At 47.9% G+C, this 27,518-nt stretch overlaps 1 protein-coding gene across 3 annotated transcripts in view; it reads right to left on the bottom strand.

Moving 5' to 3' along the window:
- Positions 1-27,518, bottom strand: part of KCNIP1 (potassium voltage-gated channel interacting protein 1) — a gene marked incomplete at its 5' end in the record, with an annotated part of 372,336 nt that overhangs the window by 167,202 nt on the left and 177,616 nt on the right. The window contains one exon of one of the 3 annotated variants that reach the window (XM_082771656.1): positions 7,102-7,162. The exons of the other annotated variants lie outside the window; for them this stretch is intronic. Of the gene's footprint in view, positions 1-7,101; positions 7,163-27,518 lie in introns of those variants that run through there. 3 annotated transcript variants of the gene reach the window in all.

Below are 27,518 nucleotides of genomic sequence, written 5' to 3'. Positions count from 1 at the left end.
TACTTCTAATTAATTCCCAATTATCACTCACATCTTTCTCTCATATTTACTGGGTAAAAAATAGCTTTTTAGGCATGCTGAAGCAGTCCTTTTGAAAGGTACATGCAATTACTGCTTTGGATTTCCTTTCCCCTGAGCACAATCAACACCACCAAGCTATGCCTGTGCCTGACCCTGCTGCAGGGCAGCTCAACCGTGCTGCGTGCCCCAGGCACAGCAGATGCTGAGCTCCTGCAACTGCTCTCGTGCTCCTCGGGAGCACCAAGCTCCATCACAGCTGTAACTCCTGGCTGAGCAGGACTTAAAACGACAGGTTAGCTTCAGAGCAATCCCATACACTGCCTTTCTTTCAGGCTAATAAAACTTCCCCCCATGACTGCAGCTGCAGGACACAAACACAATGCCCAGCAACTGCTCTTCTACAACCTGCTCCTCTGCTCTTTTGCAAAGAGAATTAGGAACGAATGCCATTGCACTCAATCCTGCACTACCACCAACACTAGTGTGACTCAAGGCCAGAATCTTCAATAAAAAAAAAAAGTCATACAAGAACACAACATAAGGGAAAACCCTATACATAGTCTCTTGGAGCAGCTCAGTTTTGTACAAGTAATCAAAGGGCTACACAATATATTACTGTTTGAAGAGGTATGATGCTTAAATCTCTGCACAATGACAAAGTTCAATATTTTCTCATTGAAGGAAAAAACGATTTTTTTGTGGTGTAACGGTAGGAATAGTGAAGATTAACCCTAGCTGCAGACACAGCTGAATATAAACCCCTCTACCACATCCCACACATGGTTAACACTACAGCAGGTATCTGTCCTTCTCCAGCCTGAGATTTCATAACATACGTTTCCGTTTAAGTACTTCTTTTTTTTTAATAAACATGGTCTGCTGAGTTAAACTTAATGCTGCATAAAGAAGATGTAGCTCAAAGTGAAATTAGGAGAGTGTCCTAAAGGACATGTTCAGAGCCTATAAATGTTAATACCGTGTTTTCCACAGAAGTCTCTTTGATAAACTTCTCTATGAATATTCCAGGCATGATTTCTATTATGGCCACATTTCCCCACTCAATTGCTGGATTTCATTTCAGTATGAATAAGTAACTATCCAGGGATTTTTGGCAGCTTAGTGTTGTTCTAACCCGTAGGTCTTGTAATTAGCTCCAAATGTTGTTTTCATGAAGCCATATTCTCCTTGATGTCCCCAGCTATTCTCTATACTTGGCCCATTATATTAACGCCAAGGAACACTGATATATAAATGGCATTACAACTGCAACAAGTTGCTGCCTGGATGTTTTCCTGGTACATCTCTGAAAAGGGAAGTTATTTTTAAATGTCCTACACCTAAGGGTGCCCCAAATCCGTATGTGGTTAAACCCAGCTGTAGCTCAGTGTTCAGTAATGCTGGGGTTGCTCCACCGATCTTTCAGGCAGGACAGCTCGAGGTGGTGGAGCTCGTGGCATAAACAACCATCAAATCCTGCACTAACGGGCTTTTCCCGAGAAACTGTTGGAGGGCACAGTATTACATTTGTAGTTTGACACTTCAGTCTACACAACTGAACATCTCCATGTCCTGTTTATATGTGTATAAATTCATGTGCATGTACATTCGTACACATACATACTTATTCTCTGGACCACATTAATCTGAAAACTATTTTGTCCAGAAAAGAGACCCAACGCCTAACAAAGTCTTGCTTCAGCGTTGTCTCGTTGCTCTCCTTACTGTTTGGCAGTTGCCCGGAGTCATGGAAAGTTGCTAGACCGCTTTAATTTGTAAAGCTATTGATGAGCATTTAATGTTAATGAAATGTTACTGCTGAGTAATTCTGGCAGATGAAACTCAGTTAGTTCTCTCTGCATCTCATTTATTTAGTGCTAAATGTTGCTTTTTTTTTTTTTTTTTTTTTTTTTTTTTCTCTGAAAAGTCAGGTCTGGATAAAAACTTCACATCTCAAATAAAATTATTTAGGAGGTTTTCCATGTAAATCTGCATTTAGCAGATTTCCATGTAAACGCTTGCCTTTGGGTTTCACATAAAGCTCTGCCCAGGGGCGTTTGTTCCTGCCAGGATGGAAATGAAAGGTGTAAGCTGCTCCTGGTGCCTATGTATGCATAACGCCCACACTGAAGGAGAAAGCTCTCATCTCTACCAAACTGTTTAAGTAAATGAAATGGCAGCAGACAGAGAGATCTCATACAATCCCACAAGTAGAGACGGGTCTGGCTATGCCAATGGTTCAGGAGCCTGATTCTGTCATCCTCTGGGTACTGAACTCAGGGCATCTGTGGTGTCCTGCACCAAGCCCAACATCCTAACTTGCCACTCATTTACATTACACACAACGTATTAACCGTGGTAGCCATCCGAAAGCACAGAAAAGCCCACCGTCAACAGGGAAGTTAAGTGTCCTGTGCACTGGTGCATGAGCCCAGACGCGCAGGAGCTGCAGGAGCTGCAGGAGCTGCCCTACTCTCACGCTCCATTTGGGTGGGTGGCTCTTGACACGCAGCGCTATAGGTGAGGACCGACAGCTGATGGAGCATCTTTCAGCTGCCTTTCTCAAAGAAATATGATTGAAGTTGGCCAATATTAATATCTCCTGCCCCAAAAACAAACAAATCAATTTTTGCTAGCGCACGGCACAAAAACCCTGTGTGTTTACCAATGCTTCCTCTGTTTTCTACTGTCAAATATTATCCTGAGCTAGAGATTTTTCAATTACATTGTTTCTAAATGACTGTGTAAATCTGGCAAAAGAGATAGGGAAAAATCTGCCCTATTCCAGATTCCTGATCAGGTACACTGAAAATGTTCTCTGATTTGTCCTGTCTGTACCTGAGCACTCTGACCCCTGTTCAGAGCAGGCTGTGCTGGCAGCTGAGCTCCTGCATTCCCTCACTGCTGCTCCTACATTTCCACAATGCCACTAGATCATGGCCCCATGGTGAACTTTGGGCACGTGCCCCTTATGACATCGACCTGGCTGAGGCAGAAGGCGGTACCCAGGGGAGAAGGAGCCAGCCTAAGGGAGGCTTGGCTGCAATTTAACCATTGGATGTTTGAGAGCAGCTCCCTCAGCTGTGATACATTCATACACGAGGTGCCAAGCTTTAGCTCAGCTCATCCCCGTTTTACAGGGTGGGACAAAGCACTGAGCCTCGGATGGGGGGAAGACGACGTGGCCAGCTCAGAGGGATCAGCTCCTCCGCCTGCAGCCACCAGCAGCTCCCGCTGCAGCCCCAGCACCCCAGAGGTTCTGCACTTTGTTTCCTGGACCATGCCAGGATGCAGGAGAATATTTCTGTTTTACTCTTTCTCATGTTGAATGGATGTGCACAAAGCTGAGAAGACAAACAAAAATAAAATCTGTTCCTCTTCCAATACTCCTTTCATATTCTTCTGAATGGAAGGATCCGAGTTACCACCTTGTCTGTGAAATGAAAACAAGGCTTTCTGCAGGTTTTTGTTTTCATTCTTTTTGCTTTTTCTTTCTGTTGTGATTTTTTTTTCTGAATGGGAGTTAACAAGTTGGAGTGCTGCAAAGAAAGAAGTTAACAGCCATTCACTCTGCATAGGAAAAATAAACAGAGACCTTTAGGTGGGAAAAAAAAAAAAAAAAAGGAAAGAAAATAAGGAGGCAGCAGGCATTGCCTTTGCATTCTTCTCGTGTTCAATCCCCGATGGACTTCAATAGACATTTGGTACCAGTGTGCCAATGGTTTGCTGTTATGGTTGGCTGATAGATTATTACATTCATCTGATGCCTGGCAACTATCAATTAACATTCTGAAGCTGGATTTGATTGATAGGCCTTAATTTCTCTGCTGCTTTCTTCTAGACAATACACCTTCAGAGATCTCAACCCCCTCCCAGATCGAATGAACAATATTCTTACTTCAGCTTTTGTGAAAGCACGCACAGGGATGGATACTTTGGCAACCCATTTGTATTCATTCAGATTGTCACAACTGAGTTCTGCTTATGAGACAGCCTGAGGTATGTGATTGATGGTCCCATCCTTTAAAACATGATGAACTTTGTGAAATAAATCAATTGTAGATACTACAGCAGAGAAAACAAGGAAGGGTATTCTTAAAATGGGTTGTGTACTGTCATTTTATTATCTAATGTTTTGCTACTGGAAAAGCAATTTTGAAAAGTCCCTGTGATGAGCGCTGCCTGGTAATAGCTCCTCTATTTGCCAAACAAACTTCCAATAACATCCCCAGAATTGACTACAGAGTCAGTAAGTAAAAGAAGAGTAGATGCAAGAGGACGTATATCATGCAAGTACAAATTGGGGCCTAAATCACACAGACACTCCACCACATTATGGAGCACATATTTGTAATGAACTTATTTGTGAAATGGAGATGGGGCTGGGAGCAGTCCGCCGGCACTGCTGCCTGACGCTGCCCAGGACAGCTCCTCTGCTCGCTGGTTTGGGCTAAAGCTTTTTATAATTGGATTTTATTATTATTTTTTAATTATTATTATTATTTTTTGGAAATCCAGCCCCAGCAAGTCAGCTGGCTTTGTAGGTGAAGATACAGAAAATCACCTCCTTTTTCTTTTATCAAAACATTTGGGTGATCTGGTTTCTTGGCCACTCAGCTGGGCCTTGGCACCCTGATGCATTGCTCCCCGCTAGAGCTGCATTTCCAAGATGTGCGACCAAGACAGCAAGTTCATTGTGTATGGGAAACTTCCATCCTGGCATCACCATCTTCTGGGTGCTCAACTTGGCACCGCTCATGTGCTGCTGGGGACAACCTGTCTGCAGGTGAGGGAAGATCAACATGAAACCAGTGTCCCTGCTGGAAGAACCGCCGTGGAAGAGGGAACATAAACCATGCTTTTTATGCAGCTATAACAGCTCAAGTGCATCTCACGACGCTGAAGGAAGAGCACTTTTCCAATAAATCCAAGGGTAAGCAAGGGCTGGAGGTTGCTGAGTCAGCTGTTTGGAGCACAAACACCGACTGCTCCTTACCGCTGGTAAACTCTGTCCGATCGGTCAAGAGCGAGCGTCACACACTGCAGCCCTGCTCGCTGCAAGTGTCACAGGCATCTCTCTGCAGATCCTGGTAGCCCCAGAAAGGACTGCCTGGGGAAAGCACTGTGTGTGCTGACCTGCACTACTCACGTTTGTTGTGTCTGCAGCCCCCTGCTGCACCGTGGTTAAGCAGGGGGCGCCCTGTTGGTGGCAGAAGGAGCATTTGGTGCCTGGGCGATAGGTAGACACGCATCGCTTCACCCCAGCAAGACCAACAGACAGCTATACAGTGCCAGGGAAAAGAGGGAAATGCCATCTCACGTTTTGCTTTATGCACTTCTACAAAAGATGCTGCTGGATTTCCTCTGAGGAGCTCCCACGAGTCAAGGCATGGTGGTGTGAGGACAACAGGCTGGTTATAACCACGCCAGGCATCACGCAGCCCTCTAACTGCATGCTCTCCTCTGCTAGCTGTGGCCCTCAGCAGACACCAGGCTGTGGCCAGAGATGGGGCTGAGATGCTGCATGCACCCAGACCCGAGCGATACCAACAGGCACCTCCAGCAAAGCCCCATACACGATACTGACAGGCGAGTGACTCGCTGAAATTTGCTTTCAAATCTAAATAAATGCAAAAGAACTATCACAGCATTTTGTATACACAAAGCCAGGACATACTGCCTAATTTCTTAATATTTGCCAAATTCCACTAACACGCTACTGCTTACAACACCAGCCACAGACAATACCCAAAGGAGCAAGTTCCTGCAGGGGGTGCATGTCCGTCCGCACCCCCCAGGCAGCTCAGCACCCTGTGGGGGCAGAAGCATTGGATGGACGCGGTGTTAAGACAACTTCTGAGGGCCGTAGGAGGCACAGCACCCAATGCTGTTAACCTGAGCAAGAGCCCCCAGCCACACCATAACAAGACGAGGTGCAGAGCACAAGGACAGGGAATGCTCCACAGCAAGATGAATCGAGCCTGGTTCCCATCCTGGTTTCCTTTGGGACTGCCCAGCAGCAGTTTGGGGCTGTGCAGTTCTGTTCTGCCTAATGCTACCTGTAACATTTGTGTTTTATTATCCTTACACTTTATATCTCTAGATGCTGAGCTTTACAGGAGTAAAGATTTAGCAAAATGGACCCCGGCCACTGGCAGAGCCTCTTCCCACAGGGCTCATCTGCCCCCAGGACAAAACCAGCCGCACAGCTACTGGCAGTAGCCCTGGGAGGTTATACAGAAACGCTGCCTGCCAGGAAATCCAAAGCTCTGCCACACCGCTCCCCACAGCTTCAAGCACTCCACCTGCCAGGGGCTGTTCCCTGCCTCCCCTGCGTGGTACAGGAGGCCGAGATGCTCCCTGAGCAGCACATAAATCCTCCGTCCTTGTTTAAGCATTCATAGGGCGCTATCCTTTCTAACCCACATTTCAAGCCAATGCCTGTGAGGCCATCCAAAATATCAGGAACCCTGGTTTTAAGTTATCACTGAGGCTTGCAAAACCGTCCACAGGAAAATCCCAGGATCAGCATCAAATCTGCAACCAGCCTTTTATCCTGCTAATTAGTCTGCAAGCTCTGACATCTGCAATTTTATATTTTATTTATAGTTAAGGTTCCCAGGACTGTAGCAGAAACCAAAAGGCTTTGCCATGGAATTGATTACTGCTGTTTTGAAGACTGGTCAGGTAGCGGAGTCTAGATTAAACAACAGCTCTTGTGTATTTTCCCATCTCCCTCCTGTTCTCTAGCTAATGTTTAAACACTCTTAGTTAAAAAATGAAGGAAAAAGAAAAAGGTATTTCCCTGACTTTCGTTATCAAAGAATTTACTTTTCTGCTATGAAATGATCATGTCAGCTTCTCCTTTGTACCACAAGAGAATAAAGATAGTGGAAAAAAAGAATTTCAAAGGTTTTCTAAAACACAAAATATGATGTTGAAAACACACATGGAGTTTCAAACTCACAAAGCTCTCTACCCAGAGGTTTTCACACCTAAGATATCATTAAGTGGGAAGTTCTACAGGTGCACCAAGGGGTGTGTAAAATTGAAACGCAATTAGTTGTAGCTATTTTCCTTTACCTTGTGCATGCCGAAAGAAGTTATGATCTTAAAGAATTTGTATTAGCTGGCTCGAACGTTCCCTCTATTCTTCAGCTACAGCTCTCACACTGGAGGCTTTCCTGACCACCCGACACAAAAGCAGCAGCAGTGATTTTGCGTCGCTCTCACACTTGCAGGAACCCGTTTGCCAGCGCAGTCTCCACATCGCAGCGGTGTGCCTGTATCACCATTCATCATGACACATGGGGGAAAGAGCATGTGTTACGCCTTGGGGTCATTTTGATTGCAAATGCATTTCCTTCTAATTTGTTTCAGTCTATTTTCTGTTATACACCACATCTCAGAATACCACTGGGTTTAATTATTGCCTGAAAAAACACCAGGGCTGGAGGGGGCGAGGGTGGGCAGTGGAGCCAGTGCTGGAAAACACTGGAAAACATTTGGTTTGAACTCCCTAGACCAAAGGGTTGTTCTTTGTAAGGAGGAACAGCAGAAATCACGAGCTCTTCAGCAGCTGTGGGGAATGGTAAAGTGAAGGAGGCAAGGGAGGGAAGAAGGGCATGCTGAAGACGATGGCCCAGCAAAAACTGGGGTCAACATCAAAAACACAGCCCAGCCGAAAGGGTTACTGCAGGGGACCAACTCCTGTGTAGTGCTGTGCCAGCCACCCGAAAGGGAAACTTGCCCAGTCCTCCCAGCTGCGCTCCTGCAGCAACAAATGCAGAGGTTGGCTTCTGATTTCCTCCAGGGAGAGTTTGAAAACTTTGAGGGCAACAAAAACACATCCCATACCTGGATGGAAAATCATTCCTTGCCAAGCCTCTGGGCAGAAGCTCTCCCTATGTCTCTGGGAGCAGGCCTGGCTGCTTGGGCAGTCTAGTTGTGCAAGCTCTCCTTGCCAGATGGAAGTGTCGAGGGGAGAAAGGAGAGAAAACAGAGTGCAGAGACCAGTGGCGAGGGCACGGTCCTGGAGGAGGGCAGTGCAGGAAGGGGGCTGAGTCCACATCCTAACAGCTACAGCTGATTTATCACAGCAGCTTGAAAACTAAACATTGTTTACAAGGCAGATGAAAAAATCCAGTATTTTCAGTACAGGAATCAACAAACAATTCCCCTGCTCTGCCTGTCCTCTGTCCCCCAGTCACGCTTTCTCCCGTTCTGCACGCAGTGCCTTTGCTGGGGCCTTGCACGCCTGCCTGGTGCTCAGGTCCTTAACTCCCTGCAGTGACCCTGCTGGCACCAACTGAGACGTCAGGCCCTGGCCTGTGCCAGTGCTCTGCAGAAGGTACCTGATGCATTCAGCAAAGCCTCCAGTCCCCGGGAGGTGCTGCAGTCCTAAGGAAAATGTGTCCTGTACTTGGGGACTCGGTGCTCCCACCCCTCACTGGCTGCACAGCAGAGGAATTTCAAAGCAGAAAGCAGCCCACTTTGTATGGAGAGAGGATGCTGGAATATCATCGCACAATGATGCTGGACAAAAAAAAAAAAAAGAGCCATTAGCATTAAATTATCTGCTCCCAGATAATTTCCCAGATGAATCACCACAAAAGGCTCTGAAATGGTCTCTTGCTCTTTTTCTTTGCATAACATTTGCCTGTACTCAAGACTTGAGGAGCTGTAATTCGTCAGGCTTTTATCTGCATCGGGGCATTGTTGTCAGCAGAGTCCCTGATTACGGGAGAAGTGGCCACGCAGCCAGCGTTTCGCAGGCTGGAGCAGCAACCTGTAAGCAGCAGAGGGCAGGTCCTGGGCCCGCTGTGAGAGGAGGGGGCTCTCAGAAGCCAAGAGTAGCCGGGTGCTAGTGATGCCCCCACCACTTCACCTGGGCAGCACTCGAGGCCTACTTTCAAGATCTGTGCCGTGCATTAGCTTTGGGTTCTCACATCTAATGGGCTGTCAGGCAGGGAGCAGTGACACAGTTACATCGGGGAAAAGACAATTTATCAGACTATTTTTTCCCCCAGTGTCCAAGTTGTGCAGCATGGTTTCCATGCAGGCATTGCAGACGGATCAGACCCCTAAAACCTCAGAGGAATGGCTTCAAGCTCAGATAGCAGAACCTGGGCCCGACTCCGAGCTGGTTCCTTGCAGGAAGCATTAAAAGCAGATTTTCCACATGGCTCCTGGGGGCTCCAGCCCCTCGCAGGATGGGCACTGCATCACGTTGGGAAGCCTGGAACAGAAATCCGCGTTTGTGACCACCGTTCACCGCCTTGTCCACCTGCGGGCCTCCAAATGCTGCATGGTGACTTCTGCACGGCGCTGAGTTTCACCGCTTTATCCCAGTGCATTGGCAGTGCCACCTGGCAGCTGCTCGCGCATCCCTGTTTCTATGCTGTTATAAATGGATCAGGGACCTGTCAGGCTGCCAAGTGAACCATCATTATTCAAGATATCATTTAGCACATACTCCACATGGCAGTCAATTGCTTGCGTTATAATCACCTCGTAAAACTGTGACTCCATAGATATAATATCCCTGCGAGACAGTCTTTACCTGTTACATTAAACTTACAGATATTTAAAATGTCAGCTAATCTTTCATCTGAATTGCACTGCTGTCTAATACAGTCAATCAGGCAGCTCTGGAAGCAGGTTTTCTGTTTTCAAGGAAGAGGCAGGAGGAAGACGCTTCTCTGCATTTGCTCACAAATATCTCATTTGTCTTCGGATGAGAGAAACTAATCTTGTTGTGTGTAGCCGTGAGTCCTTTGGATATTACACCGCCACCCCTGAAAGATCTTCTTTCGAAGACAAAAGAGCCTGCCAAGGTGCAAAGTCTTCTCTTTTATGTTATCTTCACTTTCAGTATTGTTTGACAACCTTCATTTTAAAGTAAAATTATTCTAAAAAAGGACAATAAATGTCTGTGCTTTTTTTTTTTGCTTTTTTTTTTTTTTTGCTTTTTTTTTTTTTTTTTTCCCAAGAGTTTTTCACTGGAAGTGTTTAGGCTATCAGAGCCAGCATGGTTAGGGAGCAGAAGAGCCTGGTTTTTCATCTACACCAGCTTCCAGCGAAGACAAAGCCACTTCCCCTTGCTCCTCTTTTCTCCAAGGAAAGACGACAGGGATGAGAAACGCTCATCACCAGAGCCTGGCTTCATCTCCAGCCAGGACTGCCGATCCCTCCAGCCTCCTCTGGTATAAAGGCACCCACGTTTCTGCAGAAGCCCCAGCGTTGCCCAGGTCTCTCTGCTCCCGGGCAGCTCAGCAGGCAGCGTCACACCCACACCGTCACCCTGCCAGCTGCTGGAGGAGCAGGGCTGGCCTGCGGGGCCATGGGTTGGTAGAGAAAATCTCCTCCTGTGCCACACGCATCTGCTGAGCTGTGTTTCTCATCTGGCTGCACAGCCTGCTGCCTTGGGTAAGGCCACAGGCCGTGCTGCCAGCACACACCGGCACGGGCACCACAACTCTTTGAGCTGCCGGGCACAGGGTCCCTCACTCTGTTACTCACTGTGGTTCACTTACTGTCACCAACATCAGTTTAGCTGCTATCACCAAACCTACCCAGGAGCTGCAGACTTTGCTAGCCTGCTCTCACAGCTTTTAGCACAGCTACACGCTCACTTCCCAGTGACCTGGACCAAAGTGACAGCAGGAAATCTAAGCCTGATGAGGGCCGGTACTACAACGCAGAGCAAGTCCCTAGCACCTGCAGTTGCAGGCTCCCAGTGCCCCTTTGCTGTGTTCAAGCAGAGGAGATAGGCAAGGAGCACGACACTGCAGTACTGATAGCGAGGAGCTCTGCCCTGAGCCTCTGGCAGCTGGGTAAGGTGCAGCACAGCACAGACCCCAGCACCCTGCTCCCAGAGCTGCAGCACCGGCCCCTGGGTTCTTGGAGCACAGCATGGTGATGGTCTGGGGCTGGTGCCATGGCCAAGGAGGCTCCCGCAGGCAGTAGAGCTGCCGCTCGCAGCACCCGGCTCCCTGCATGCTGGGCTGGCCGCTCATTGCTCTTCCAAAGCAACGGCACCAGGAGCGATCTCAGCCGCTGCTGTGTAACTCAGTTTACTGCTAATTGCCTTATTGCTGCCGTGCTGTTGTTTACATGTTGTTGTTATTAAATTGGTTTGTGGGGAGCTGTTTTAATATGCTATCCTATACCTGAGTTTGTACTGCTCAGTGTGAGCATCGAGGCCAACCCCAGGGACACGTTGTACGCTCTCGTCCAGCTTCTTTTCCCAGTTCTCAGAAACGCTTCATCAAGTTAAACATCTCAGTGAGGCATCTCCAGCTCAGCTCACAAAGATTTCTGGGCTTCTTAAATCACAAAAAACATTTTCCATCAGCTGCAATGTGGTTGTGGCAGTATGGAGTCATAGCCTTGGACAAGAAAAAGAATTCCCACGATGAGTCTCAGTCTGAAACACGGAGCACGCAATTTCAGAGCACTTGGGGAAAGAAATAGAATTACATCCATTTTGCACAACATCAGTGGGAAATGGCCATCGTGGACCATCCAACTCCTATAGCTCTGCTACAGGTTCACCAACTTCAGTGTCTCCACTGAGTGCACCATGCCAGAGAAGCAGAAGCAAACAGATATGTTCTTGTTCATCCAAATATTTGAGTATTAACACTATTAAAATCCCTCATAGATGCTTTGCTTAACTGGTGATGTTTTCCCCAAGGGACACATGAGCTGGAGCCATCTCTCCAGTCACTTTCTGGCAGCAGGGATCTCTTTGCTCCACGGCATCGTTAAGCAAGAGTGGTCAGTGATGAATTGCTTTTAATACATGTGTCGGCTATGGAGAAATCATTGTGAGCTACAGGTGGTCACCTGCCACTATTCTTGTAGGCAAGCTCTTTCTCCAGAATATTTTCATCTCACTGCAATCCTCAGCATAGACTGCAGTGCACTTGTCCTGGCTTTTCACATAGGATATTTCTCATTATTGTTATGCTTACTTATGGCATCCCCACAGGAAGACTTCTACAGGCTTTGATAGCCACATACCAAGTTATTCTAAAGCCCTGTAAAGTAGATGGGGTCTTTACGATAACACCGATTTTGGGTGCAGAATGGACATACCTGAACTGCTGGGGCTCTCTGGGCACAGAGCTGGACACCAGACTCGAGGCTACCTGTGCCCAGCTCTGAGAGCTGCCTTCAGCTGCTGTGCCTCTCCCTGGGGACAGCTGGGCCCCACCGCTGGTGGGAAGATCGAGGTGCCAAAGATCTGTCCTTGCCCGAAGAGATGAAGCCCATCAGTGGGGCTCCGAGGCCCTTTTGGGCTTTGTGCTGAATTGCAGCCCATACGCTGCCCCTGCTGCTTTACCCCTTCCATGCCCTCTCTTATCCCTGACAGGGAGCTCAGGCTTGCACAGTGCCCAATGATAAACCAGCAAAACATTAAGCACAAGGGTAGATCAGGCCCGTGAGCCACTTCCAAATGCCTGTGAATGGCAAACACATGCATAAATACCTGAGTTTACTCAGGAAGCCTCTGTAAAAATGAAGAGAGTCTGACCCTGACGGGTTACTTCTAGAAGATGGTTCCACCAGCCCAAAACACTTGCAGCTCCTCCCTGTTTCATAATTAACTACTAAAACATTTAAACTCACTTTAGATCTCCAACATTTAGTGTAAGTCTCTAAACATACAAGAGATGATAGGACCCCCAGTCACTCTGCCGATGAAGCAGAGGGTGCCATGCCCAAATCTTTAAGGGCGTGATGGAGATCTGAGGACATCCTCCACCTGCAGGACCCCTGCACAAGCCCCTCACCAGCTAAGTGCCATTCCCCATGCCAGTATGGCCTGGATCCTTCAATTCAAGTGCTGGAGCCCACCTCGTCTTGGTAAAGGCAGGAGCTGACACTCCAGCTCCACTTGGCATGATGGAAGTCCCCTGAGGACCTCGGTCCCTGTATCCTACGCTGCTGGCACCGCTTCAGAGACCACAAAAGCAGGTCAAGATGCTCCTTCCCTAAAATGAAATTCGACATAAATAGCTGGCTGGGTCTTTGTCAGCAGCTCTTCGCTTCCTCTTGCCCGGGGGCAAAGCCATAAATAAGGTTTGTGCTCTCAGGAAACGTGACAGTTATTATTCAATAAGTGAATTATGGGCTTATTCTTGGAAAGGAATAGCAGCAGGCAGGGAAGGGAAGGGAAGATGGTGTTTCACTTCACAGGAGCTGAAATACCTCAAAGAAATATTGAATCCATGATAGGAAACACCGTGCCGTGCCAACACACGAGGTTCTCTCATCAGATCTGTCTGTTGAGGGAAATCATCCCAGTGGTAGAAGGCCTGGGCTGAGGGGCGGCCGCACAGGCCATGTCAGACGGGCCCACACGCCGACACGGGCACTGTCTGTGGCGCCTGGTGTCACCTCACCAGCACAACCTGATTCATCTGTGCATGTGAGGAGGTCCATGCAGCGTGAAAAATCCCTTCTGAGCTTGTAGCTCCCAGCAAAGCCTCATCCTCCCCAGGTGCTGATCCCGGTGGCGATCCCAGCAGCAGCCTGGGGCCATTGGAGCCCCCGCACAGTGTGGGGCCAGGGGGCACAAAAACCCTCATCCTACATGGCCCGGCTCCCAAGCGTGACAGGATTTGTGTTAGCAGCTAACAACTCAACGGCAGGAGCTAAAAGCACATGATATTTACAGTACCCCTTGGCAGAGATGATACGCTACGGCTTTGGTGGTCCTTCATCCGCAGCCAGAATGGGGCTGAGCTCCCAAGGAAGGTGCTAGCCCACATGCTCCCATCTATGTCCAAGTTCATGGCTTCCAAAGCATCTCTGTGATAAGTCAAGCTGTTTGGAGATAAATGGGCCGTGCTAAAACTCTTATTATGCATAGAAAGAAATCAGCCAGCATAAGTGAAATGGATAGCAAATTTCCTTATGCACAGAAAATGATTATTGCTTTAGACCAGGGAATAGGAACAGATCCCAAACTGAAGATATTATTAGTTGTGAAGTGATCATTACAGAGGGACGGTCTAATAAGGCACTGCAGACAATAATGACGAGGCACAAGCTCTTGAACTAAACAGACTAATTTACACAAAACAGCTTGACAGAGAAATTTGGAAATTAGAGGTGTAGGTAAGCTATGAGGAGCACTGTCCTATTGCTGCATGCTAATTAGCATCTTGGGATTGCACTGAATCAAACAATATCAAACAACACATATTTTTCCCCTATCAAATACGTCCCTTTTCAAAACCAGAGGCTTTCCAATAATTAGCTTGGATGTTTCTCTTTTTACTCAGTTTTCCCCCTCCTGATTCATTTTGCAGTTTTCATTTAGGTCTTCCCTTTTTGTACTTTAGTTTTTTATCTTTTGTAATTGGTTTTTGAAACAGCTGAGCCTGATGCGTGATTTGCAGTCCTCTCCATGCAAGCACAAAGACTCATGTAGAAATGTGCACTGACACATCGAAAAAAGGGGGAAAGAAAGGAGGAGAAATCAGAACAAGAACTTCCCAAAAGGTAGGCAGGCAAAATGCATCATTCTTAATGTCCTGTTTCATCGGCGTTTTTCTCTGGGTCTATAGGGACACACGGCATGGAAGGCTGGAGACCTGTGACCCGCCTGAGCACTGTGCCATACCCAACATGTACCGGCCTTCAGGAGCACACAGCCTCCTGCATCCTTTGTGCCCCTCTGCAAAGAAGCTCGGGCAGGTCGGGGACGGGATGTGGCTGCCTGAAGACAGGGCCGGGTAGCCGTGTCCTGATACAGGTGTGTGCCTGGGGCAGGGCTCTTTCCTCCCCTTCCCTCCCAGGGGTCATTTTCCTGCCTCTACCAAGTACATTTTCAGCCTCGAGTAAATCTCCCTATTTTCAGTGAAATGCAGGTGGCATCCTTTTACCTTAAAAACCTCTCCAATTGCTCTGTGCTTTTCAGATGGCGAAGTAACTACAAAAAATAGCAATGCCTGAGTCACTTGGCAGCATTTTGAAGTGCTGGGAGCCTTTCAGAGCATTATATTCAGAGCACATTTTCCCTGAGCTGTGTCTTTTCCATCCCTGCCAACACTCCACTGCCTCCTCAAATGGTGACTTTGGTGTGGAGCTGGGCACAGGACTAACTTGTGCTCCCATCTTCTCACCCTGCCTGCGGGCATCCCTCTCGTTCCCCTAGCTGCAGAAACCTGTCCCCGCAGAGCCGGGAGGGAGCCACGGCTGTTCCCATTCACAGCACCTTGCGCTGCCTCTGGATCTATATTTCAATTCCCGTGAATAATGCTGAAGAGCTTTTAGTGGAAACAGAGAGAATTATTGATGTTAACAGTAAAATTATTTTATCTACGCAAGCCAGAGACAGCATATAGTCTATCAGGTGCATTTAGGCTGCCACAGAGATTAAAACATTTTCGTTAGAAATGGCATCTAGAGCATTACAAAGTTGGAAACAACATCCTAAATTGATCTGTCATGATAAGAAAAATGCTTTCTTCTTCCTGTTTGCCTCCTTAAACTCTATTAACGCAGTGGGAACAGAGCTTCTGGGGCAGGCATGGAGTCAATAGCCATACTCTGCATATGCCCCATGCTCCAGAGGGCACCTCTGGACCCAACAAGCTTTTCCTTCCCCCAAAGAGGCGAGTACGCTGTGCTGTAGTCACAGCCCAAGATAAATTCCAATAATAAAAAAGTCACAACATCGGAAGAGAACCGCCGCCTTGCTCACAAGGGAGATAAACTGGACATGAGCAGCAGGGGTGTAAATCAACGCGATGGTTTGGCAGATAGATTACAGGCAGCATATCCCGAGCTGCAATGAAGAAGCAAATGTACAGCAACCAGGATAAAATAAGCAAAACAACTTGGGAATTGATTTTTTTTTTTTTTTTTTTACAGGCTGAAATGATTTAACTTCATCCTCCTGAGGGACTGTGGATGCTTTCAGCCTCCCCCCCTCTGCCAGCCATCCCTTTCCAAGCCTGCTTTCCCTTGTAACGATGCTGCTAATCTGCTGCAACAGATTTAGTGCTGCGGTGAGTACATCCTCCAAAGGTACTGCTTTCAGCAAAAGAAAATATTAGTAACTTGACTCATTGGTAGAGTTTAAATATCCAGTGAGTTTGGCTTTGAGCCTGATTCTGCTGATTTTCCACCCATCCTACAGTGCAACTCCCTGGCCACACTGGCTCCGTGCTCAGGGACAGCGCTCAAAGTCCCAGGGCCCTGCTGCTCCTGTCCTCCTGTGGCTGCCCGGGCCCTGGCCCTGCTGTGTACCCTCTGACAGCAGTGACAGGCCCTGGCCAGCAAGAAACCTGCAGACGAGGATGGTGCCATTCTTCAAGCAGTGAAACACGGGGTGTCCTGAGCTATGGCTTGGTGCACAGCAGTACGGGCAATACCAACGCGCTACGAAATGCTTTGGGCCATCTTGGCAAAAGAGTTAGGTCAAAATGATGGTAAAATATATAATAGTAAAAATGAAATTCTCAGAAATTACTTTTCTGAGAGCTGCATTTTCTCTTGAGAAAATAGCTCAAATGGGCAGTGCTCAGCCAGCTCTCCCAAATATGCCATTTTTTGGTAGGATCTTGGTGCTGCTGTTTGCATAGCTGAAAGGGGACCTTCCTTATAGTGAAGTGCAAAACATTTCTTCTGTTTCTTAAATTCCTTTGTTAGATTTTAACTCACTTCCAACAACCCTCTTCCAGACACTGACCGCAGTGAGCTACCCATGCAGAAGGCCAACTATTACACAGCCAAACAGAGGAGCAGCAATGACGAGCACAACGCAGGCAAGCACAGAGAGTGCAACCTCCCATGGCAAATAGCAGCTCACTCATCAAACCACATAGCGGTTTGCAGGTATACAGGTTCATTTGTGATCAACATTATTTCAGGCCTGGGAAGGAGCTGAATCCTTCTCAGGGAGCCGATGAGCCCTCAACAGATCCTGACTCAGGCTTGGGCACAGCAGCAGCAGGGCTGTGCGACACTCCTGTGGCTGTGATGGCGAAATGCTTCTCCAGAGCCCTCAGCTAAAAGCTTTAAGGTAAGTGTAGGCTGTAAAAGGAGCAATTATCTTAACTATATTTATAAGGGAGATAAATTTATTGTAATGAGAAGTACTAGAGTAGAAATCAAAGAGTATGCAGGCTTGGCAGAATATGTTCAAACCTAAAGGGACATATGCAATAAGAATTGATGTGTTTTGATGATTTGGGGCTTTCAAAGAGTTCAAGATATCCATGCCATCTAACAGAATGAAAACACAACCTCAACCCACATTAGGAGCAATCCTTTGGCAGACAGCTAACTGCTGCCCAGCACCAAACTGGCCAAGGAACTACCACAAAGAGCCACCCCATGTCCTGGACCTGCAGCCCGAGGGCACAAAGCGCAGCTGAGTACTCTGCTGGAACAGGGCTTCACCACCCACACCCAGCAGTGGTACCGGTGTGGCAACCACAGTCATGCATTTCCTTTATTAATTTAATTCATAGGCAACAATAGTAACAATAAAAAGGTTTCTGCTCCCTCCTCAATAAGTTTACACAATGAGAGTGAAGAAAACGAAAATCCCATACTGCAGCACCACACAAGTCTTTCCGCCCACCCTATGCAGCCCAGCAGGAACTCGGGAGCCTTCCTAAGGACTAGAATAGGATTTTATGGTTCAACTTCTGGGGTCATACTTCACAGCATCTGTAACAGCTGCAGGCACGGCAGCTGTTCCCCTGGGCTTGTAGCTAACGCTGTGGGGCACAGCCCCAGCCTGACACCGCATGCAGCCCAGCAAGGCCCTAACACAGGCATCTGCAACCAGCCCCACTCCCTCTGGGCTCTTCCCATGGAAAGCTCATGCGTCTCCACAGGGCCAGGTATGAGGCCTCCAAAGTAAGCCCACTGAGCTTGTCTCAGAAATGCCCATTTTCTTCTGTGTTTTCGGAAGGAGCTTAGGGAGGTGAGCTTAACCGGGACATCTAACATTTAGAAACACTTTGCTGGTGTCTGTGAGTCATCCAGGCTCTTTCTCCCCCAAGGAGAAGGAAAGCATGTGATTCATCCCGCACTGAAATAGGTGCCCAAAGGAGGTGGGATGGAGACATGCTCGGAGCTGCCTCTTTTCCAGGCAGAACCGAGCCTGGCTGACAGGCCCAGTCACAGCACTGAACTTTTACACTGCTAATTTATGCGAGATTAATTATGCACAATGAATTAATACAGCTAACTCTAGCCTTTGCAAATTATTATTGAACAGAACAAGGAACCAGGAATATAATCAACTCACAAAGAACATTCCAATTAAAAACTCACCTACATTTCAGAGCAGAACTGGAAGAAGTTGAGCAGAGGACTTCACTTGGCACCTGCGGGCAACAGGTGCCAGCCTAAGGGACACAGGCACAGGTCTTGGGTTTGACAGCACTGACTTTGAAGCACCTGGTGTGTTGACTGGTTTTGAATCAGGTGGAAGAGATCAAACCTCAAGCTTCAGTAGAGAAATAGGAAAAAGGTGCTATTCCCTGGGGAGGGGCGGGCTCAGAACCACAGGTAATTCAGACATGGCCCAGAGCTGCAAATGCTGCATGTCTCTTTGAACTTCTGCAGTCCTGCAGGGAGTGGCAGCAAAATGCTTTCCTGCTCCCTGTTTTATTCTTGTAAACTGGAATGCAGATAGATTAACTCCTGGGGCTGCATTACCAGCTCTGCTCCTGAGCTGCATCCCTGTGAGCTCACAGCTTGACGGGGGCCCAGGCCCTCCACAGGACCTGGTGTCCCCAGGGTGCAAACGCGGGGCTGAATCAGGCCTGGCCAGCTCCACACCCACTGGCTCTGTCCACAGGCCTGCTCCGCATCTTGTAAACATCTCTAGCTGAATTTTAAGAGGTCTCAAGTTCATCCCAATACAAAATTAATTCAAAGGCTAAAACCTCATTACTCTCCTTCCGTGCAGGCATCCCTGCCCTTCTGAATGCGGTGCCCTGCCCCTGCCCCTCACAGCACTGGGATCGCCAGATTAAAAGAACACGCCGTTGTTGCTAGTGGTAATAAGAGTAACAAGACGATGATTAAAAAGTATACAGTGCCCAGTAATCCTTTGAATTGCCTTTAGGACAGTGATTTGCATTTCTGTTTAGCATAGATGGCACCAGAGTGAATAGTTATATTTTAATAGTGCTTATGCAAAACAGAGCGAGGGAGAAGAATGGTGTGCAGCTCGCCCACCCGCTCTGCCACCGAGAGCAGGGTGAATACTGATCACATCCAACAGCAACTGCCAGAGTGTTAAAAATGACTGCTCAGGTGAATAAATAAGAAATAATTGAAACAGAGAGACTCAAACTTTTCCTTTCCAGATTTGGGCTCAAACATTCAGATCTCTCCCGACCTTCCTGCTTCCCACTCCTTCCCACTTGCCTCCATGCCAATGCCTTACATCTCAGGGCAGTTTTATTCAGTAAATCTTAGCTTAGTATTGAATTAATTCTGTCATATATACAGGGACAGATTTGTGAATGGAAGGAGAGATCCCCTTTACCTTCTGTGATCAATCTGAGAAGCTCTAGAAAATAAAGCATTTTTGCAGGTGAATGAATATAGATCCTAATTATTTCCTAATTACCTTGATTTCTTTGCAGTGTGTCTGAGAGACTATATAAGCAGAGAGTTTGGTGCAGTCTGCTTGTGCTGCAAACACGAATGGGGCATTTGACACTCGGTCACTGGCACATCAACACCACTAACTTGCCCTCATGTGCCAACGGCATGCCCAGATTTCCTTGCAGAAACTTTCTGAACAAGAACAGACACTATCTGGCCCTGGGCTACACAAATACACAGGTACTCTGTATAGGTATTTCTGACTCGGGGTGAGGAGAGTTCCCAGTTACTGCTCATGTGCATCTCTGGATGGACAGACTGAAAGTAAGGAACTTTCTTTCAAGGTGCCTCTGTTCTTTGTGGGTCCCTTTGGGGGATGACTGCCTGTACCCTCACCATGCATCCAGAACAGCCCGGCAGCACTGGTGCCAGCACGGTGCAGTGGCTCAATGTGTTCGACTGATCAGGCTGACCCAGTTTTGTTTTCAGTCAGAGTCATTTAAGGAAGAAGGACGGGTTAATTTCCTTGGTTTCCCTTTTCTTGCTCGAATTTTGGTTCAGGCTTCTCAATACAGCACAACTGCTCTTAATGAAAGGGAGCCAATGATCCTCCCGAGATAAAACAGCTGTTAGAAACATGAGTTCATACTTATATTCAATTTTTTCTTCCCAAATCTGATTCCAAGCCTCAAACAATTAAATGAAAAATGCTTTTATTACTTTATTTATTACCTCAAAAAGGAACAGTTGTGATCAAGTGCAGACGATGCTTTTTAGATGTTACAAAGCAATTTAATTCATTTATAAAGGATTTCAAACTGTCAGCACCACATTTAACATGATAATCTCAGGCTTGAAAAAGATGGATGACATCACTTGTCCCCCACCAAACGTGCATACATTATGGATTATTCCGAAGCCCCGTGAATAGGGTAATTTGAAATCATTAAAAATTAAAGAGAACGCTGCTGAAAGGCAGGAAGGGCACATTTTGCTCTTGGCTCTCTTGCTGTTTCCCTGCAGTGGGACCAGGGCTGGTTTATTGCACAATGAGAAGAGGACTAAGGAACCTGCTGCGGGGCAGGACACAGCACCCAGAGTGAAACTGGGGGCTGGGGACGCCTCAGATCCTGCTGGAAGCCCCCTTCTAGTGCAGGCTAACGTTCAAGGACCTGGGGCAGGTCTGGAGGCTGCCCCTACTGTGGTCATTCACTGTTTCCAAGGAGGGTGTGCCAAGAAGGTTTTAATGCAATAGCAACTTAAACATTTGCCATTTTTACAAGCGTTCCTGGGCGTATTTCAGAAGAACATCGTGGTTCTTGCTCAGAGCTTCCCATGCCTGTCCCCACAGCCCCCCTGCGCACAGTGGCTGCTGTACCACTCATTACCAACTCCCTAAGTTATGCGGGTCCTGGGAATAATTAGTTTTAAATCCTCTCTTTGTAGAGCAAAACTGTGGCAAAGACCTGAAATCGCAGTCACATTATCCAAGTATTTGCGAGGCCATCCCAGTAATAAAGCACACGTCCCCCTGGAGATGGCACCAGCTCAGAAAGGCTTTTAACTGACATTTAAATGTCAGCGCTACGCTGAGTGTTACGGGCATTGCATTGCTCAGCCCCGGAGAAGCATGAACACATCAAAAGCTCCTTAATAATCAGCCCCATTAAATGTTGATGGGCTTTGGCACCTGGAAAGGCAACTACAGATGACATGTTTAACCAGGGCTGATGGATATCCACCTGATTCAGCTGCACGGATGCAAACCCACACACATCTCCAGGAGACCACAGGGAGTCTATCAAAATAATTATTTCAAGGATAATGAGTTCATTCTTTCAGAAAAAAAAAAAAAAAAAAATCCTTTTGCCAGGGTTTCTTTTTGTTCTACTCACTGTGAGCCTGCCCTTATCTTACTGGTATCCTCTGTGACAACACTGAGCCTTAAGGACCAAACACTAGTGAGAATCTGCTTTATTTGTCTCGAGGGAGAGCAGTGACTCATTGTCCACAGCCATGTGTTGGCCCAGGAGACTGTCAGTGGCACTGCTCCATTTGCAATCTGCATTTATCCGAAATGATCCCTCAGCCTAGTACAAGTAATTTCAAGGGGAATGAACAAAAACCTCTCTGCACTACTGCACCACCATCCAAGAAGTTCTTAAAAAGGTAGAACATGAAGAGGTCAGGCTTGGCACACCCAACAAGACGTCTTTCAAAGCTACAAAAGTAGGCTAAAAAAAGAGTTAAGTGTTGAAAAGAGATGTAAAAACACCACAGCCACCGAGGGAGTACCGAGAGATTTGAGATCGATGTTTGGCATTCCCAAACCTCTCCCTGGAGAGCCAGCCGTGGCTGTCAGACAAGGGCCCACAACAGCGATCACACGCACGGTATGTGCTAATATTTGTTAGCATTTGTTAATATTGCACAGTCATTTCTGGGAGTAAATGTAGCGTGTCCAATTGCTAATTTTCATTTTCATTAGTCAGAGATGCTCTAGGATAACTGCTGGCCAAAATTATGCATTTCTCGAGCTCCCCTCGAGGCGCAGCCCTGCCCTGGGCTTTCCAAACACCAGCCTGTGTGCGGCTGGCGGTGCTGGGGAGGGCAGCGCTGCAGCCTCACCCCAGACAGGGGCTGGCAGGAGCAGGGAAGGACGCAGAGGGATGAGCATAACCAGCAGTTTGTGCTGCTCTGATACCCTCCGGTGCCTTCTGCCTGACCCTACCTCCTCCTGTATGCCTCCTCGCCTTGAGAAATGAAGAGACGGGACTAGGAGAGAGGTGAGCTCCCCCAACATGCTGAGGTCTGCAGCCAGCCTGGACACACGCTCCCGTAGGGCCGTGTATGCGGCACCAACCAGCTTTCCTAATTTCCCTCTGACACTCGCAGTCAAAACTGGGCCTGAAGCCTTGCAGCAAAACACGGTAACAAATGCCAAAGATAGGATATTATCTGAGAAGATGAGCTGGCTTTCCTGCCCATCACTAGGAGTACAAAAAATAATGAAAATATTGAATACAATTAAGACATTAATCTTTTCAGTCTTCAGCGCTATGCAAATGCAATTCCTGTCAAATTACCAGGAGGTACAAATGCGTGCATTACTGGCTGTGGGCCGACGTGCAGATTGCATCATGATTAAAGAAGTGAGCTAGACTTGTTAGAGGAAGGGCTGAACCCGGAATTATAAAAAGATGTAACAAATGACTTGGTACCGAGCAGCTGACAGTTGTCCAAGCAACATGCGATGCTCATTGCAGCCATGGTAGAGGTGCTGGATTTAAAAATTGCCTCCAGTATTGTCACTGATAAATGATCGTATCATGCCGAGTGCTGAACCATGCCTCGCTGGGGACATGAACTCCATGCACGCTCTGTTCCTTTCAGGAGCTCAGTGACTGCTTTCTACATTTCGTATAGGATTAAGAAATTATGGAAGAGCCTTTATGGCAGGGATCATTTGGCAATAAGCACAACTCCTGGGGTTCCTTTTGCACCTTGTTAAAATATCCTTGCGTCACAACACAGCCGAATAGCAGCACAGACAGCGGATCCTGTATCTCTAGCCAGAAATGTAGCAAATGTAACATGGAGTTTCTGTCAGTAGTTTCTGGCAGTTGTCACACTGATAGAGTTAATGAAAGTCGTGGCTGGGGCAGGCAGAATCCCACAACTGCCATCAGCCATCAGCTCGGTTTTGACAAGTGAGGCAGGATTATTATTTTGTACCCGTGCCCAAGTGGATAATTAAGCTGTAATCTTAATGGTTACAGTTGATATTGCTGAGCCGAAATGCCCAGAAGACTTACGTAAGCCATGCAAACACACCACTAGCTTTCCCCATCCTGGCTTTCTGATGAAAACACCACAAAAGGAAAGCTATCCACAGTCATCTTGTCTCTGCTGCCAGCTCACCTGCAGTCCCCGCAGGAACACTCGCAGCACTCCTGCAGGCTCACCTCATGCCCAGGCTCTGCCTTTAACCCGAGGAGTGGCACCAATAGCTCCGGCCTCCTTCCAGCCCCGGGCTGTCAGCCCCAAGGCCACGAGCAGGGTGCTCCTCGTGGCGCTCCAGCCACACTGGGCTGCAGGAGCCACCCAGCCCTGGGCCCTCTTGGTGCTGGGGCTGCTCCCACAGGGAGGTGGCAGGGGATGGGTGCCATATCCCACCCTCACCCCCCGAAATAGGCAGGGGGACGGCAGCTAACATGAGTGTCTGCTGGGGAGAGCATTTGCTGCTTCACGTGTTCAACGTTTGAAGGGAAACTGTGCCCTGCGGAACAACACAGCACGCAGCCCTAACTGCTCCAGCAGCAGGCCCCGTGTGCCAACCAAGCTGGGGGGAGTCATTTTGGGGCAGGTTAGGGTCAATACGGTATGTAAGTCTTTGATACCATGACTGCTAGTTGTTGCTCTTAGCTGGCTTTCTATTAAAATTACCACAGCACGTTTCAGATCTGTGCTCAGTGTAGCACAGAAAGAGCGAATACGGCGGGACACACAGATTTCCCTGCCTGCAGGACGCCTTCCTGGGCTTTGCACAATAATTCCTGTTCCTCTCTCTAAAATCTTGGTAGAGAAAAGTATTTAAAAGGAGGTTGGCCAGCTCTGTTCCCAGTTATACTGCCCGTAGGAAACACCCCTGATCCGTGCATCTACAGCACGAGCACCGGGCTGCCTGGGGTGGGGGCGCACAGCACCCCTCCTCTCCCCCTGCCTTGGTGTGACACACAGGCTGCAAAGCACATATTTGCCACACCTGGTAACCAACTTCATTAAAAATACAGCCGTGCTCCTGTTAGCAATGCCTTCCTTTTCCTTTGGTCCGGCTAATTTTCTTCACACTATTTCTCTTCCCTCTTCTAGTGTTCCTATTTCTTTTTGCAGGAAGAGGTTTGCTCCTAAACGGCACTTTGAGACTCCCATTTCCCCAAACTGCCTTCTAGTGTGGCCACGTCGATGCCTTATTTATGGACAGCCGTTTTATATTGTATTCCACACCAATAAAATGCCACTACAGAGATAGTTTATTGCTGGCTACTTTATTTATTATGAGTCTGCTGTTACGGACAGCCCTGGCACTGAATTGCTATTGGAAATCTCTCGTGTTTTTGCCTTTGCACAGCATTTGAAATTCCTGTTTGAAGCCCATGAGAAAAGCCCAGCCCCCCCCTTTTTCCCTGTGTCTATCTATTCAGGACTACTTCAGGACTAATTAACTCAGAACTAATAAAGCTTGCTAAGCAAGCTATTTTTCTTTTCACTTTGCAATTCTTTAGAGTCTGTTTACTTTAACATTAGCATATATATTTAAAAAATTAAGCTACAAATCAGTTCCAGTACTGAATGCATTCATCTTTCTTAGTTTCTAAAGGCTGTTCACCTTTGATTACAGCAGTGCGTACATCTGAGGGCTTTGATAATAACTGTACGTATCCAGCAGTAAGGCTGTGGTGTAGAGGCATAACGTAGAGCTGGTAATACATTTTGACTCTCATAAAGCCACAATTTCAGCTAGATAAACGTGACAATCAATTACACCAACTGCAGAATGTTTATTATGATTTCAGTAGTTTAACAGAATGCTTTAATTAACAGTGAAATAGAAACTCCAGCACGGTAGGCACTCAAGCGTCAGATGTAGGAAGCCTACATGTTCTGCTGAAGCCATTGATGCTGAAGTGCTGCTAACTGTACGTAAAGCTATTCAAAATTTGATCATGAGTATCTTGAACTTTCTGTTATCCTCAGTTACACTAATGACTTTTTCCTTCCAACTTTAAGGAGTATGATGACTAAAATGAATTGTACAGAGCCTGTCTGATGCATACAGAAAGGCACCTGGTGCCAACAATGAGAAGTAATCATTATCCTTGTAATTAGAGGAGGAAACGTTTAAGTTATCTCGATAAGTCCAGCAGTGGTGCTGTAGCTACAGTACCTTGGCCCACGTTCGATTTCACTTATTTTCATCCCCAGAAATGGGAAGAAAAAATACTGATTGCACAGTATGCTATCTCTGTTAATCCAGTTACCTGTTAGTTGATCTGGATTCTGCACAACCAGTAATTTCCTGGTAGCACGAGACCAGAGAACAGCATGCAGCAGGGAACAGAAAGGCCCATCACTGTGCAGGCCCCCAGTCCCTGCCTCAGACACCTCCAAGTGCAATGGGGATGGTGAGGCTGCGAGCGGTGGACATGACTTGGCACGCTGCCTAAGCCCCATTAGATGCATGGATGACATTCAAGAAAAAGGAGAAGAATTGATTTTTACTCCATTTTCCTACTGGCATGCTGCAGGCGCCCTCCATCAGCAGCTCTCAGGTGTCACTGCCCAGCTGCAGCTTTCCTCCAGCATGCTGGAGACGGGAACATGCTGTGAGGAGGCTCAGAGAGCCCCAGGCCTCGGGCTGCGCATCCCACCTGGGAGATGTCCATCCTCCCAGCCCTCAGACCTTGCAGCTGGCCAGTGAGAGAAGGGAAGATGGGCCTGACTTCTCCCAGGAAGAAGCCTTCTGGGGCTCTCTGCACGCCTCCTTGGCACCCTCTGTACCAGCTCGGCACTTCCCGGCTTAGCCCGACCAGCCTGGACGTCTGCAGGGTCACGCAGACACGCAGCCGGCCTGGGCTTTACTGCAGAGGACCATTACTCAGAGGAGGAGGGGAAATTGCTGCTGCTTAAGCTCCAGACTAACAATTCTAAGAAGCACCGGAGGTAAATAACACTCATCTCTGCTTAGGCTTTGGTTTTCAGCAAATCCCACGGAAATTTTTAAAGCACCCTGAGCTGCTCTGCGGCGTTAATAAATTCAGGAGATAACAAAGCTGGCGTGAGCAGCTCATCTCAAAGCCCCCCTTTCCCTTTCAGCCTGCTGAGCACCAGTCACGCTCCCGGGGAGCCACAGCCGGTCCCATGCCCAAGCCTCCCCTGGCCCTGGTGCCGTGCCAAGGCAGTAGCTCCCGACACAGGAGGGGCTGGCCGCAAAACCAAGGGCTGCCCACACCGACAGCAGAGCTGAAACAGGTGGGTCTGGGGACCGAGGGCACTCTGGGCAGTAAAAGCTGCCTGTGTGGGACATCGGGAAGCAGGGCTGCCTGTGAGCTGGAGGTCCCCTGGGTTCCACAGGTGCTACGTACCCACGGGACTCGGCCGCCACAGAAGGTGGCAGCATCCTCGGGTGGTCTCAGAGTCCCTAATGGTCTCTCAAAATGAGTGAAATTAATGGCCAAGGCTGATAAGGAGCTAATGATTAATCCGAGGCATCAGCCACCCAGATCTGAGGCTACCCCAGGAGACGCAGCGGCCTGCCTGTTGAGATGGCTGCGCACGACCTGACTTACTGCACAGCTGTGCTCCCGCATCTGCACGTGGCACCACCCAAAGCTCACAAGAACGTTACTATTATCTGACACTAACACCTGCAAAGCTTTCAAAAATAATGGAAATCAGCCTCTGAGCTGACAGGGCTAGGAGGTTACAGAGGTCCCTGGTGTCCCACCAGGGAGAGGCTCCAGTGGCAGAAGCTGTCGCAGGTCTGCAGGATGGCACTGACCCTAAGGAAGCTCTGACAGCCCCCTGCCCTCGGGAATGTCTCCCCTGGACTCAAAAGCCCCAGGAGGAAAAAGCACTGCGAACTTTGCTGGACAAGCATTGGAAACAGGGTGCAAAAATGGAAGACTTCCTTCAGAGTTATCACAGAGCTTCTGAGAAGCCAGGCTGCCTGGCAGGTCACCGCAGCAGGTGGCACCCACGCCGTGTGCCGGAGCCCTGGTTTACTGCCAACCCTGAGTTAACGACGAGGCGAGTTTCGTGCCACAAACCCGGGAACCAGGGCCTTAATTCACACACACAAACCCCAAACACAACAGAGCACCTTGCTCCGCATTGGGAAAGCT

The sequence above is a fragment of the Aythya marila genome (genome assembly GCF_965140915.1).
Source record: "Aythya marila genome assembly, chromosome: 14".
Classification (NCBI taxonomy): domain Eukaryota; kingdom Metazoa; phylum Chordata; class Aves; order Anseriformes; family Anatidae; genus Aythya; species Aythya marila.
The sequence above is the reverse complement of the archived record's forward strand: the minus strand, read 5'-3'. Positions and strand labels throughout refer to the sequence as shown.